Genomic DNA, 13,682 nt, shown 5'->3' with positions numbered 1-13,682 from the left:
GGAAATGAGAAGCGAAGAGACACAAACTAGATTTGAAGGGATGGGCTTTAACCTTTTTGTGTCTGAATCGCTTTCTAATTCTGAGGGACTCACCTGAAAAACTCACATAGCACTTGATCCTTCGTTCCTGAGATTTAGGGATCTGGGAGGAACTCTGGAATCCATTTAAAGAAGGTTCTGCCAGAGGCAGGAGAGATGGCTCAGCAACTAAGGGTGAGAACTGCCTTTGCAGAGGACCAACGCTTGGTCCCCAGCACTCACACTGGGTGACCCACAGGGTGACCCAAAATTGCAACCCCACCCCAGGAGAGCAGACACCCTCTTCTGGACTCCACAGGCACCACACTCATTTGCACACATATCTCATACAGGTATACACATATTAAAAATAAACACATCCTAAAAGAGAAGATCTGGTAAAGGGATAGAACCTTAGAACTGAGAAGGACCAGAGATGGTGATAATGGCTGTTTCAGAAGAAGTCTTCCTGTCCTCTGAGAAGCATGCCTGGGGCTGGGGGCGGGGGACAAGGCAGCACATAGACCAACAATCATAAGGGCTCACTATCATTGGCAGGTTGGTGGCCCTGATTGGCTCAGGGGGCACAGACAGAACTCCCAGGAGTGCCCAGGGATGTCAACACTGGGACAGGCTTCCTCTTTAGCTAACCCCACAGAAGTCTTTGTTTAGATTGGTAAATTGAGGCTCAGGATGGGGCCACACCCAGTTAAGACGACAGTGTCCCTAATGTTCAGATCTCTGGGATGCCAGTTAAAGGAGGGTATTGGTTCCCTGGGATTGGAATTATAGATGGTTGTAACACAAACATGTGGGTGTGGGGAATTGAACCCTGGTCCTCTGGAAGAGCAGCCAGGGCTCTGTGCCACTGAGCCATCTCTCCAGTCTCTCTGTAGTAGCTTTGTTCTTAAAGAAGGGAGGGAATCCTTGCAACATTTCCTTAATCCCTTAGTGCAGACATGACTGGCTGTGGTGAAACCTATGTTGATATTCTCTATCCTCCCCGAAGCAGGTCCTACTGGCACACCCTTCTCTGCTCTGGAGGTTTCAACAAACAGCCAGCTGGCATGAGTGGTTCCCATGGTAATTTGTAATCACTTCGTGTTCTATTTGTTTTAACAGGTAAGATTTATGTTTCTGAAAATGCATGCTGCTCTCAGTAAAAACTTGCTTGCTTGTTAACACTCTCCTAGTTCTCACGTCAATAGAGACACATACTTTTTTCTTTTTTCTTTTTTCTTTTTGATGAGTGTTAGGAGGGTCCGGACTTTGAAAAGACAAGTAGAGTGAGCCCTTGAAAGGACAGCCAATCAACTTTAACAACAAGGAGACTCAAGATAAGTTAGTTGCTAACAGCCTAATTCTAATTTTATAACACTTAAGGGGCTAGGGGGACTAACTTACAGGCTCGCACACACGAACACACACACACACACACACACACACACACACACACACACACACACACGGAATAAAAGGTTGTTACCATCTATACAAGAAGATGTTTGGCATTGGTTATGCGTCCATGGCCCTGCTTAGAAGTAGCCAGAAGATGACCACAGTTACTGGTTGCATTGCCAGGGGAAGTGGAACGTTGGCTAACAGGGAGATTGCATTTTCCTGAGGGAAGTTTTCTGACTGGGTTGCCCCAATAGGAGGAAGTGATGAGGCAAGAGCTTAGAGCATCCTGTGCCTTTTGTTATCCTTTTGTTATTGAAGATCTGGAAGCACCAGAGGCCAGTTTGGGATGCCAAACCCCTACATAACCGGAAGAAGAGAAGAAAGGCCACTGGCGAGGTCACTTCCAGTACTTGGAGGTAAGGGATGCAAAGGAAGGCATGCATTTCAACTGTGAAGAGTCCAGGGGTGGCTGATCACCTGTGACTTCCCCCCCATCCCCCACCCCTGCCTCTGGTGGCCTGAGAATCAGAGGGAAGTCACCTGCCTAGTCACACCGGGAAGGGAACTGCCCTGCACTTCTATTTTCAACAGTTTCGTTCACCATCCATCTCTCTCTTTAATTTAAACAAAATTTATCACTTTAAAAAAGATGTGTATGAGAGTTTTGCCCTCAGAGGTCAGAAGAAGGCATCAGATCCCCTGGGACTGGAGTTACAATTAATCACTGTATGAGTGCAGGGAGCTGAAGCAGAGTCCTTTGTATCAGCAACGATATGAAGTTCCCCTAACTGAGGAACCATCTGTCATCTCTATGGTTTGCCCCATGCCCTGTGGTAGTGATGCAGGAGAAACTTGAAGCATCAAAATTGATGCTATTAAAAAAAATCACTAATAAACTTGTCTAGGAAATATTGCTCTGTGAAGTAGAATTAGCTAAAGGAGCCTTGCCTCCGGCTTGAGTGGGAGATTAGTAGTGTACTGACCAGGTGATTGGAACTGGTCAGAAGGACAAGTTGTAACTTAGTTGCAAGTTTGTAACTTAGTTGCAAGTTTGTAACTTAGTTGCAAGTTTGTAACTTAGTTGCAAGTTTGTAACTTAGTTGCAGTTTACAATTGCTAAGAAGGTTTCTGCTCATGTTTATTCACGGAGATTGATCTCCATTAGACTCCTTCCATAACAAAAGGAGGCAAGCCTGACTTACAACCAGCCTTTAGTTTTATTTTATTTTATTTATTTTGGTCTTTTGAGACAGGGTTTCTCTGTATAGCTCTGGCTGTCCTGGAACTCACTTTGTAGACCTGGCTGGCCTCGAACTCAGAAAGGCGTCAGCCTTTAGTTTTATTCTCTCCTCAAATTCCCCAGAAGGGGAAGCCTCCCTCTGGGTGTAACTCTCCCCACTGCTAACACTCCCCACCTGACGCCCCTCCCCCATGCCTCTAAAGGGCAGCTCAAGGGATCAGAGCAGGGTCATCAAGTCCCCTGTGCTCTTAACAGTAAAAGTGTAATTCTGCCAGGTGAGCAAACCACCCCAGGTAGCAAAATTCTGGGCTACTTAAGGTAATTCTGGTAACATCGCTGCTGCGCAAGTCTCCCATCGGGCCAAGCAGCCAAACTTGCAATCTCCCGTCTCTGTTTAAACATTTCTAAGTATAACCTGGGGCTGGGACCTGGAAGAGATTTAACGATGACATTGTAATGCATAAGGTCAAGGTGTATGTAAGTTAGAAAAATCTTCGATTTGTGGCTGTCTCTTCCTTGAGCATTGTCCAGAGCTGGACATACACTAATCTTAGGAGATTTCCCTATTGTTTCTATTATTATTGCTTAGTGTGCAGCATGATTTCTCACTGGGAAGGCATAGTATCTTTATAACAGTACAACACCTAAAATTCAACTTTAGGGTTATGTATTAGCCTGATATCTGATAAGGGGGACCTGCACTTTTCTTTCTTTTTAAGAGATTTATTTTATGTGTATGAGTGTTCCACTTGCATGTATGTCTGTGTGCACATGCATGTAGTGCTCTCAGATTTCCTGGAACTGGAGTTACAGACAGTTGTGAGCCACTGTGTGGATACTGGAAATGGAACCTAGGTCCTGTGGAAGAGCAGTCAGTGCTCTTAACTACTGAGGCATCTCTTAGGCCCTGGGACCTGACTTTTCTAACCTCAAATTTTCCTTTCCACCACACTCTCATAGACAATATTCCTGTTCCCTCAGGTAAATGACCTGCTGATCAAAGGAGCAGGTCTGCTTCCCAGTTATCCCTGACACCTGAGTAATTATTCAGAGAAGCAAATCATTGCCTCCCGTGGGCAATAGGGAACATGTCACACTCTCTGTCTATTTAATCTGTCTGTCTATATTCTGTTCTTTCCTCCCTCCCTCCCTCCCTCCCTCCCTCCCTTCCTTCCTTCCTTCCTTCAGACATGGTCTCTCTTTCTCTGTGTAACTTTGGCTGGTCTGGAGCTCGCTATGTAGACCAGGCTGGCTTCAAATTCACAGAGATCCCCCTGCCTCTGCCTCCTGAGTGTTGGGATTAAAGCCATGTGCCACCACCCCAGGACGTTCCACACTTGGTTTTGTAAATACTGCTTCTTGCAGCTCCAGTGGTTGGTTCTGTTCCTGAGCCTCTGTGTCCTTGATGTCTGGTCCGCAGGCTTTGAGCATCTCGTGACTGATCCACAGCAACAGGGCTGGCTGCTCACTGTGCAGTGTTGGGTGTCACATGGCATCTTGAGAGTTCTTGTGTGGAAAGAACTCCTTCACCAGTGGAGTGGAATCAGGGACCTATATGCTTTTTTCCAATAAGTTTGTTTGCCCCTGCTCCCTGTGGTCAGGGACCTGAGAGTGGAAGCTACTGGAACTGGGGAGCAGGGGGCCACATCCTAAAGAGCACTGGGTTTGAACTTTATTTATCTTTGTCATCAACTGCCAGATTGGCCTTAGGCAAGCTTGCAACTGGCTTTGCAGATCAGGTTAGCCTCAGACTAATGGAGATCTGTCTGCCTCTGCTTCTTGAGTGCTGGGATAAAAGGTGTGCATCACCATGGCTGGCAAAAAATGTCTCAGTTTAAATAAAAACTCAGTTAAGTATCAGGATTATGTATGGTACAAAATTACTCAAAGAACTGAAAGAGGGAAATGTAAACAATTCTGTAAACTTTTCCTACCCCAGAGTCATTCGGGAAGTTCCTGGCCACAGAACCACACTGCCTCTGCCATGGCCCGCACTTTCAGGAGCAAGCCTCCTCTATAGGTCTTTCTACCTTTGCTTTAGCTCAAGACTGTGATAGGATAACTTAGAGTTAAGCCTGAATTGCAGCTCTCCCTAGCTTCAAGGGGTCTGGACAGTGCTTTTTAACATTCTCTACTACAGAGATGTGGTTGAAATGTGAATTAATATATAAATTCTGCCACATTCTCTGCTTTTCACTGAAGTTATTCTGTGCCAGCAGTAATGGTAATATAATGATAATATCATTAAACATTTATTTATTGTAAAACAGTATCATTCACACCCCTATTCTCAGCTTTTCATTACAAATTGCCCCATGTAAAGTTGTCAATTCATTCTTTTAATTCTCCCTTTGCCCCAAGTTGTGAGTTCCACACAAAGCTTTGGAATGTCTCAGACACTAATTGCTGGAGTCGACCATGTCAAAAAACTAAATAAACACTGCTCCTAAAATGTCTGCAACCAGTAATCTTTTTAGCTTCTCTTTATCCAGTACCTTTAACCATCCTCTGATGCAACCAAGGCTCAGGGTAAAGATTTGCATGTCTCGCTCTTTATTTAAAACTAGAATGATGTTTATCTTTCAGGGAAATAATATGTTTGTCTAAAGAATTGTGGGCATGAGTCATTTCAAGTGTATTTTAGGGGAAGAGAGAGGAAAATATCAAACCTAGATGATGAAAGCCCCAGCCTGCATGTAGCCTTTCTTCCCATTGTCCTGAACCTCCTTTTCTTAGGCATGAAAACTCTTTTTTTTTGTTTTGGAGTTCTCTGACACAGTCTTGCTCTGGTGACGATAGCCTTCCTCCATCTCCCTAGGTGCTGGTTCTTGAACAAAGTGATTTCTTTCCTACCAGTTCTCATCCCCTCAGGATGCATTCATTGGCTTTCAAATAGCAAGCCAATGGAATTCGGTCCAGTGCCTGGCATATTAAGTACATTGGGAATGGATGTGAGATTTCTACATAGAGTCAAGCTGAGACTTCTAAAGTCTTTTTAGAGGTTGTCTAGAAAGGGCTTTGTATACCCACTAATGTCTGTATTTCTTTCCTAGTGGCCAATCTTTCACATGACTTTATTGCTATGAAGTGAAATTCGTGTTGTATATAACTTCGTTGCCCATGATCTGGGGTGGGATGGAGAGGACAGGGGGATGAGGGAAGAAGTGTGAGCAAAGGTCCCAGGACCTGTGGCCTTCCTCCCTCAGCATGTGGAAGGAGAGGGTAGAGGGATGTTTTGGTCATGTTTCCTGTTGTGATAAAAAGCCCTACAAAAACATCTAAAGGGACAAAGGGTTTCTTTCGGCTCACAGGTAAGGGACTGTTAACCCTTCATGTTGGGGAAATCGAGGCAGTAGAATAGGAAGCAGCTGATCACATTGCAGTCATAGTCAAGAATTGGAAGAACGGGCACTGTTCATTCATTTTCTCTGTCTTGTATACTGTGTCACCCGGGGAATCGTTCCCCCTCTTTTAAGATGGTTCTTCTTAAGTCAAATAACGTAATTAAGATAATCCCTGATATCTATGCCCAGAGGTCAACTGATCCTCTATAGGCATGCAGGGGGCAAGTCCAGATCTTGTCAAATAGTCACCATGATCACAGAGTCCTTGTCTATTTGACAACAGAACACACCACGTTTGAACCATAATTCACCATCTCTTGATTTCATAGGCTCTTGAAAAATGCCTTCAGTCAAATATACAAAGAGATTATAGTCATCCACAATTTAAAAGTCCAAAGTCCCTTAACTGTGAGCACCTGTAAAATAAAGACAAATTACAGACTCCCAACATTTAATGGCACGAAATAAACATCCTCACTCCAAAATGGAGGGATCTGGGCGTGGCAAAGAGCAATTGGAACAAAGCAAGCATGAAATCCTGCTACTTCCTGTCTAAACAGGGACTCCTTTCAGGGGCTCTGACGCCTCAGCGCATTGCCTGGCCCGACCTTCGCTTGAACTATGGAGCAGGGCACCAAGACTCCTCAGTCTTGTGTCCATAATGTTTTCATAGTCAATGCTACATGGACAATTCTGCCAGGTTTTGCTACTGGCTTGAATTGTGGACTGACGCCCTCCCATCATGTGTGCCGTGTCTAGGGAACCGCCTTCCTAGGCAGATGCTTTGGGGGAGCAAGCTACTTACCTTAGGCTATTTCCCTTTAAAACAATCTGGAGCTTTGAAGGTTAGGTCCTCCAAACGGTGAACGTTTGTTCTCGAGACACATTTTCTCCCCTCATTTTTTTTTAATAGTCGAGGATTTAAAGCAAAATGAATCTGATCCTTTGCATTCCCCCCCCACCCAGTTCTCTCCAGAATCACTTACACACTCACCTAATTTTGCGTTCTCTTAAAAAAAAAAAAAAAAAAAAAAAAAAAAAAAACAACAACCACCTTAAGTACATTTTGTGCCGCCCATAAACGATTGGATGTGTTATTTTCCGTTGGAGTATGGTCAACTTACCAGGGACCGCTCCTTTAAGAAGAATGATTCTCTCTCTTCTAGCGGCTATTAGTTGCTGGTAGCTCCTTACCTAGGGAGTGAGACTTGGTCCCATCTCTGGTTACCATTCTGGAATTTATCTGGCTTGATATTGTGCAGGTCTTACACACGCTGTCGTAAGTACTCTGAGTCATATGTACAGCTAGAGAATGACGGTTATCTAGCTCCTTACCCCAGGCAGTCCACCACTGTGTTTGTTCATTAGTCAACTCAACTAGTAGTTGACTCAAGGACTTCTAGACTTTTTATTTAAAAAGGCAAACAGGTTTGCCTTACTCATAGACTTCATGTTAAACAATGTAACTTTTTACTATTCATTTATCTTTTTAAAAAATATTTATTATTATTATTTTTTTTACTATTCCTTTATCTACAGGAAGTCACTTTACAAGTGACTGTTTCCAGTAATCAACCACCCGTGTCTCGTTCGTGGTAAATAATTGAATAGGAAAAAGATGTAAAAGTTATGTAAGGCCTGCAGATATAGAAGCCTAAGTTATGAGGACTTAGGGAAGTGTTTTAGGATCTAGGAAGGTGTTTTAAGGTTGGTAAAGGCAAGCGAAAACTTAAATGGTGGTCAGAAGTCGAATTAACCTATATAAAAGGGATGACAAACGCTTCCAGTTTCTTCCCTTCACTGTGCTACTCTTGGATTAAGACTTCGAAGTTCAGAGTCCTAACACTGACCCATGGAGCGTTGATAAATTATTGATTTAATTCTGGTAAAGCCTTCCGCTATTTGATCCACTATCATGGTCCCAAGTTTAAGACTTTAAATTTCCTTTGGTTGTCTCTTTTTTTTAAACAATTTTTATTAGATATTTTCCTCTTTTACATTTCAAATGCTATCCTGAAAGTTCCCTATACCCTTCCCTCCACCCTGCTCCCCACCCCACCCACTCCCACTTCCTGGCCCTGGCATTCCCCTATACTGGGGCATATAATCTTTGCAAGATCATTGGCCTCTCCTCCCAATGATGGCCGTCTAGGCCATCTTCTACTACATATGCAGCTAGAGACAGGGGGTACTGGTTAGTTCATATTGTTGTTCCTCCTATAGGGTTGCAGACCCCTTCAGCTCCTTGGATACTTTCTCTAGTTCCTCCATTGGGGGCCCTGTGTTCCATCCAATAGATGACTGTGAGCATCCACTTCTGTATTTGCTAGGCACTGGCATAGCCTCACAAGAGACAGCTATATCAGGGTCATGTCAGCAAAATTTTGCTGGCATATGCAATAGTGTCTGTGTTTGGTGGCTGATTATGGTATGGATCCCCGGGTGGGGCAATCTCTGGATGGTCCTTCCTTTTATCTTAGCTTCGAACTTTGTCTTTGTAACTCCTTCCATGGGTATTTTGTTCCCGGAGGGGGAACAAAAGGAGGGGCGAAGACTCACATGATATGCACTCACTGATAAGTGGATATTAGCTCAGAAACTTAGAATACCCAAGATACAGTTTGCAAAGCACAGGAAACTCAAGGAGGAAGACCAGTGTGGTTGTCTTTTAAGTACAGACTTAAAAGTGTTTCTTACTGTGCTAAATCTATATATACCCAGTCTTCTGGATAGAGGGAAAAAGCCCCTTTTTCATGGTCTGTAGTCACACTGACAAGCCAGATCAAGCGAGCTTTTTGCTCTTCTGCTCCATAGAAGGTTCCAGTTGTGCCTGAGCTCACATCAGAGAGCATTCATGCTTTTCACTCAGGACCATTACCCAGGCCTCTGCTATGACACAAAGATGTGTGTCTACTGCCTTTTTCTACAATGTGGATTTCAGTATAGATTACAAACAGTGGTGCTGCTAACACGTCTAAAATTTATCTTTTTGAAACTTCAAAAGCTTGCTTGTAAGCTTCATCGAATCCACTTGAACCCACCTCTCAAGGGTCCAATGGACTCCAGAGAAGTACCCCTGTCAATCAACAGTCCACGTTTCACTTATTGCCATTCCAGAGGGAGAATTCCTTCCCCTGTCCCTGGTTCTGGGACTCAAGTTTCAAATGTGCCTTCATTTTTTTTCTTCTCCTTAACCTACTTAACTTTATCCTCTGCTGCAAATGTGTGTCTGTTCCAGCATCCTGCCAAGTCCAGGTGCTTACTCAAATTCTGCATCCAGGACAGCTCCGAAGCAGTCACCCACATATGCTCTGGTCTAGCTTCACAGACTGTTTCAACTGGACTTGCACTGTGCCTGCCCCAGATACTGGACAGCAGTGAGGCAGCCAGCTCTCCCCGGGCTTGGCCAGCATCCCAGTTTTCTTAGGGTCCCCAAAGACATCACCCCCAGTCAGCAGGAAGTAGTCTAAAGAACACAGTGACCTCACTCCTGCCCCACCATCGCCCCTTCCAAGTTCCTCATTTTTAATTAAACTTTTAATTAAACAGAAAGGGAGGAATGTTAGCTTACAGGTGATTCTGACTCCTCCCCAGGGTCCTAGCTATGGCTTACGTCATCTTCTACCACTGCTGCCGAAGCCAGGTGTGGACTGCCTATAAAAGGACTGCCAGCCATCCCAGTTCTCTCTGTGTCTCTCTGTGTCTCTGTCTGTCTGTCTGTCTGTCTGTCTGTCTGTCTGTCTGTCTGTCTCTGTCAATCCCCAGAGCACCCTTTCTCTGTTGCCCCTTCTCTCTCTGCCCTCTTGGTTCACTCACTACCTCTATCCTTTCCCAGGTCCTCATGCCTTTCCCTTCACCCAGTAAAATCCCCTTTATACCAGATCTGTTGTTTGGCATAATTTCTCAGGGGCACACCTTGGCATGGACTGGCCAGGTGCCCCTTGCTCCGTCATATTTCATAACAATGGGGAATGAGTTTAAGATGGGGAATGAGTTTAAGATGGAGAAAGGAATTTTTACTCCCCTGATAGTCTTATTCCTACGGGCTAGCTTTGATAGTGCCAGAAAGTGCTGTGCCCAAGTTCAGACTGGGAGCTATGCAACAATTGGCCTAGCAAGCCATGTCCAGTGGTTTACTAATAGTGGCACGAATGTCATGGGGGTACCAAGACTTTTTCATTGGATTTAAAGCATCCTCCATATGAGGGGTTTAATAAAGTGGCCCTCATAGGCTCATAATCTGAATATTTGGTACAGGATTGGTGGAGCTGTTGGGACAGTATTGTGGGGCTTTCAGGGGGTGGGGTGGGATGGGGGTGTCCCCATTTGTGGCTTGTGCCCATTGTTCTACCCCAGCTCCAGCTCCCAGCGCTACTGCTCAAATGCCACATTTCTTTCTCATACAAAAAAACTATTAGCATAATGGGAGATATCCCCCCCCACACACACACTTATGGCAGTGCGCCTTTCTTTTGGGGCAGGTGAGGATATGACAAACATTTACATATCCTGCTAGCCTGGCACCTCAGGCACAGCAATTAACAATTGAGAACGGAAGGACACGCCTCCATAGCCAGTCAATATTGTATGTGTAGGTTACCCCAGCCAAAGGGTTAGGAGGTATGTATGGCCTTGTTGGAGAAGCTGGGTCATTGGGGATGGCGTTGGTTTGAAGTTTCAACCCCCCACACTATTCCCTCTGTCTCTCTCTGACTCCTGCTTTCGGATCAGATGGAAGCTCTCAGTTGCTGCTCCGGTGCCATGCCTGCCTGCCTGCCTGCCTGCTGCTCCAGTGCCATGCCTGCCTGCCGGCTTGCCTGCCACCGTGCTCCCTGCCACAATGATTACAGACTCTAACTTTCTGGAACCATGTGCCCCAGTGAACGTTTTTCTTTTATAATGCTTTGGTCATGTTATCTTATCATGTCAATAGAAAAGTAACTAAGACATCTCATAATTTGATACCAATATTTGACAAAGTTCTTGGGGCCAAGAACATAAGTCTAGATAGGATAAAGGTCCTAGAACCCTTTCCTTATTGGTCTACTACAGCCCAGGGTGGTTCTCTCCAGTGGCGTTTATGTCTGGAACAATTACATTTGGCTTTGCAGCACCAGTTTGACAACATCGCTCTCCTGGCACGGGGGAGGCCGAGATATGGTTACCTTCTCCTAGTTTAATGTAAAAGATAAATCTATTTTTTCCTTTCCTGCCCCTGCTCCCAAAATGGCGACTCTGAAGCTAATTATTTATTAATAAATGCCTAAGCCACAAGCTTTGGCTTATTCCCCGACTAGCTCATAACTTATGTAATTATTCAAACTGTTTTATATCTTCCACACAGTTACCTCTCTTCAGCTTCCTGTGTCCATGTCTGGGAAGAATCTCCTCTCCATTCTGTCCCGAGTTCAGCTACAAGTCTCCCCAGCATTCTTAACTAAGATTATGAAGTTAGGCAGTGATAAAGAAAAGCTCTAGAGAGCTGGAGAGATGGCTCAGTGATTAAGAGCACTGGCTGCCCTTTCAGAGGTCCTGAGTTCAATTCCCAGCAACCACATGGTGGCTCACAACCATCTATAGTGAAATCTTGGGCTCTCTTCCGGCATGCAGGTGTACATGCAGATACTCATACGTTAAATAAAAAACTCTTTAAAAAAAAAAAAAAGAAAAAGAAAAGCTCTAGAATCTAGAAATAGATGGTTTTAATGGAAAACTGGACTGAGTAATGTCTTTTGAGATGCAATAATCTGAGTTGGCAGATATCTTTCTGTGAGTATGTGTGTGGGTGTGAGTGTGTACCTGTGTATGAGAGTGTGAGTATGTATACATATGTGTGTGTGAATGTGTATGTATGAGTGTATGTATGTGAGAGTGTGTGAGTGTGTATGTGTGTATGAGAGTGTGTTTGTGTGTGCACATGTGTGTGTGAATGTGAGTGTATGTATGTGACAGTGTGTGTAAGAATGTGAGTGTCTGGGCTGGAGAGATGGCTCAGCAGTTAAGAGCACTGACTGCTCTTCTGAGGGTCCTGAGTTCAAACCTCAGCAACCACATGGTGGCTCACAACTATGGGTAATGAGATCTGACTCCCTCTTCTGGAGAGTCTGAAGACAGCTACAGTATACATACATATAATAAATAAATAAATCTTTAAAAAATGTTAAAAAAAAAAGAATGTGAGTGTCCATATATGTATGAGAATGTGAGTGTGTGCATGCGTGTGTGTTTGAGTTTGTGTGTATCAGTATATGTGTATGAGTGTGTGTGTGTCTATGCACGTGTGTGTATGAGAGCATGTTTGTATGTGCACATGTATGTGTGTGTGAGAATGTATGTCTGTGAGAGTGTGAGAGTATGTATGAGGGTGTGAGTGTGAGTGTGCACGCATGTGTATGAGTGTGAATGCTTAGGTTTTACAGGAGATACTCAACGATGTGTTTTGGGTAATTGAATGGAGAAATGTTTGAAGATAGATGGAAGAGATGGGGCTAGAATTTGAGTTCTGACTTAGTTAAGGAGGGGTGTGATCAAACAGAAGGTAGCTTGGGCTACTTGGGAGTTACTGGGTTCAGAGAAATCTAAGCTCACAAAGGCAATTTATTTACTATGTGATTTTAGATGGGTATTCCTAGTGGAGTGAGTCATTCTAAACTTCTTTTGAAGTACATTTGTAGTGTAAACAGTTTATGGTTTTTAAACATGAGAGCCAATTCTAATTAGGGTGTAGATGATAGACAGTCCGTTCTATTTTCTATGTACGTGGATGACTAATGAAATACCGTCCTTCTCATGAGTTCTCCAAAGAAGTTCCAGAAGCCATTGACAATCAGTTGTTTGGTGTTAGAGAATTCAGAGTGTCTAAGACTGTACACGTTCAGAGCTCGTTCTGAGAAGCAGCCGCATAAAGGACTCAAGATAATGAGCTGTACCTGAGTCTCTTGGGAGGCAGGGGATGAGTACCTGAGTCTCTTGGGAGATTGGAGATGAGTCGTTCTCGAGTCAGCAGGGATGCAGTTAGAGCGCTTCTGGTCCTCACTCCCAGGGAGAGACAGGAGAACCAGGAAGTATGGCCAACTCCTGCCCACCCCCCCCACGCCCACGCCACCCACTCCCCACAGGAATGGAAGGAAGAGGACAGAGATGCTACTCCTCACTTCCTGTGTAAAACTGGCTCGCAGATTGAGCTTCCTTCCTTCTGCAACCATATATGTGTGCATTCTTTTTTTTTTTTAAATATTTATTTATTATATGTAAGTACACTGTTGCTGTCTTCAGACACTCCAGAAGAGGGCGGCAGATTTCATTACAGATGATTGTGAGCCACCATGTGGTTGCTGGGATTTGAACTCAGGACCTTTGGAAGAGCAGTCAGTGCTCTTAACCACTGAGCCATCTCTCCAGCCCATATGTGTGCATTCTTACTGTGTGGAATGCCACTTGAGTAGCCGCTTGATTGGAGAAGACGCCAAAATATTTTCACATGGAAATGTCACTGGTTGAGAATTTTATTCTTAATCACAGGAGGAAGAATAACACCAAACATAAAAGCCACCATTAGGGGCAGGTCTTCATCATTATCTCCTTCCTCTTCTTCTTCTTCTTCTTCTTCTTCTTCTTCTTCTTCTTCTTCTTCTTCTTCTTCTTCTTCTTCTTCTTCTTCTTCTTCTTCTTCTTCTTCT

The 13,682-nt window shown here is 44.2% G+C and overlaps 1 protein-coding gene across 1 annotated transcript in view; it reads left to right on the top strand.

Moving 5' to 3' along the window:
* Positions 1-1,762: 1,762 nt before the first annotated feature.
* Positions 1,763-13,682, top strand: part of Slpi (secretory leukocyte peptidase inhibitor) — a 20,697-nt gene continuing 8,777 nt past the window's right edge. Inside the window, exon 1 of the mRNA XM_021194702.1 lies at positions 1,763-1,835. The gene's annotated coding sequence lies outside the window, so the exon portion shown is untranslated. The remainder of the gene's footprint in view (positions 1,836-13,682) is intronic.

The sequence above is a fragment of the Mus pahari genome, chromosome 3 (assembly GCF_900095145.1).
Source record: "Mus pahari chromosome 3, PAHARI_EIJ_v1.1, whole genome shotgun sequence".
In the NCBI taxonomy this organism is placed as follows: domain Eukaryota; kingdom Metazoa; phylum Chordata; class Mammalia; order Rodentia; family Muridae; genus Mus; species Mus pahari.
The sequence above is the reverse complement of the archived record's forward strand: the minus strand, read 5'-3'. Positions and strand labels throughout refer to the sequence as shown.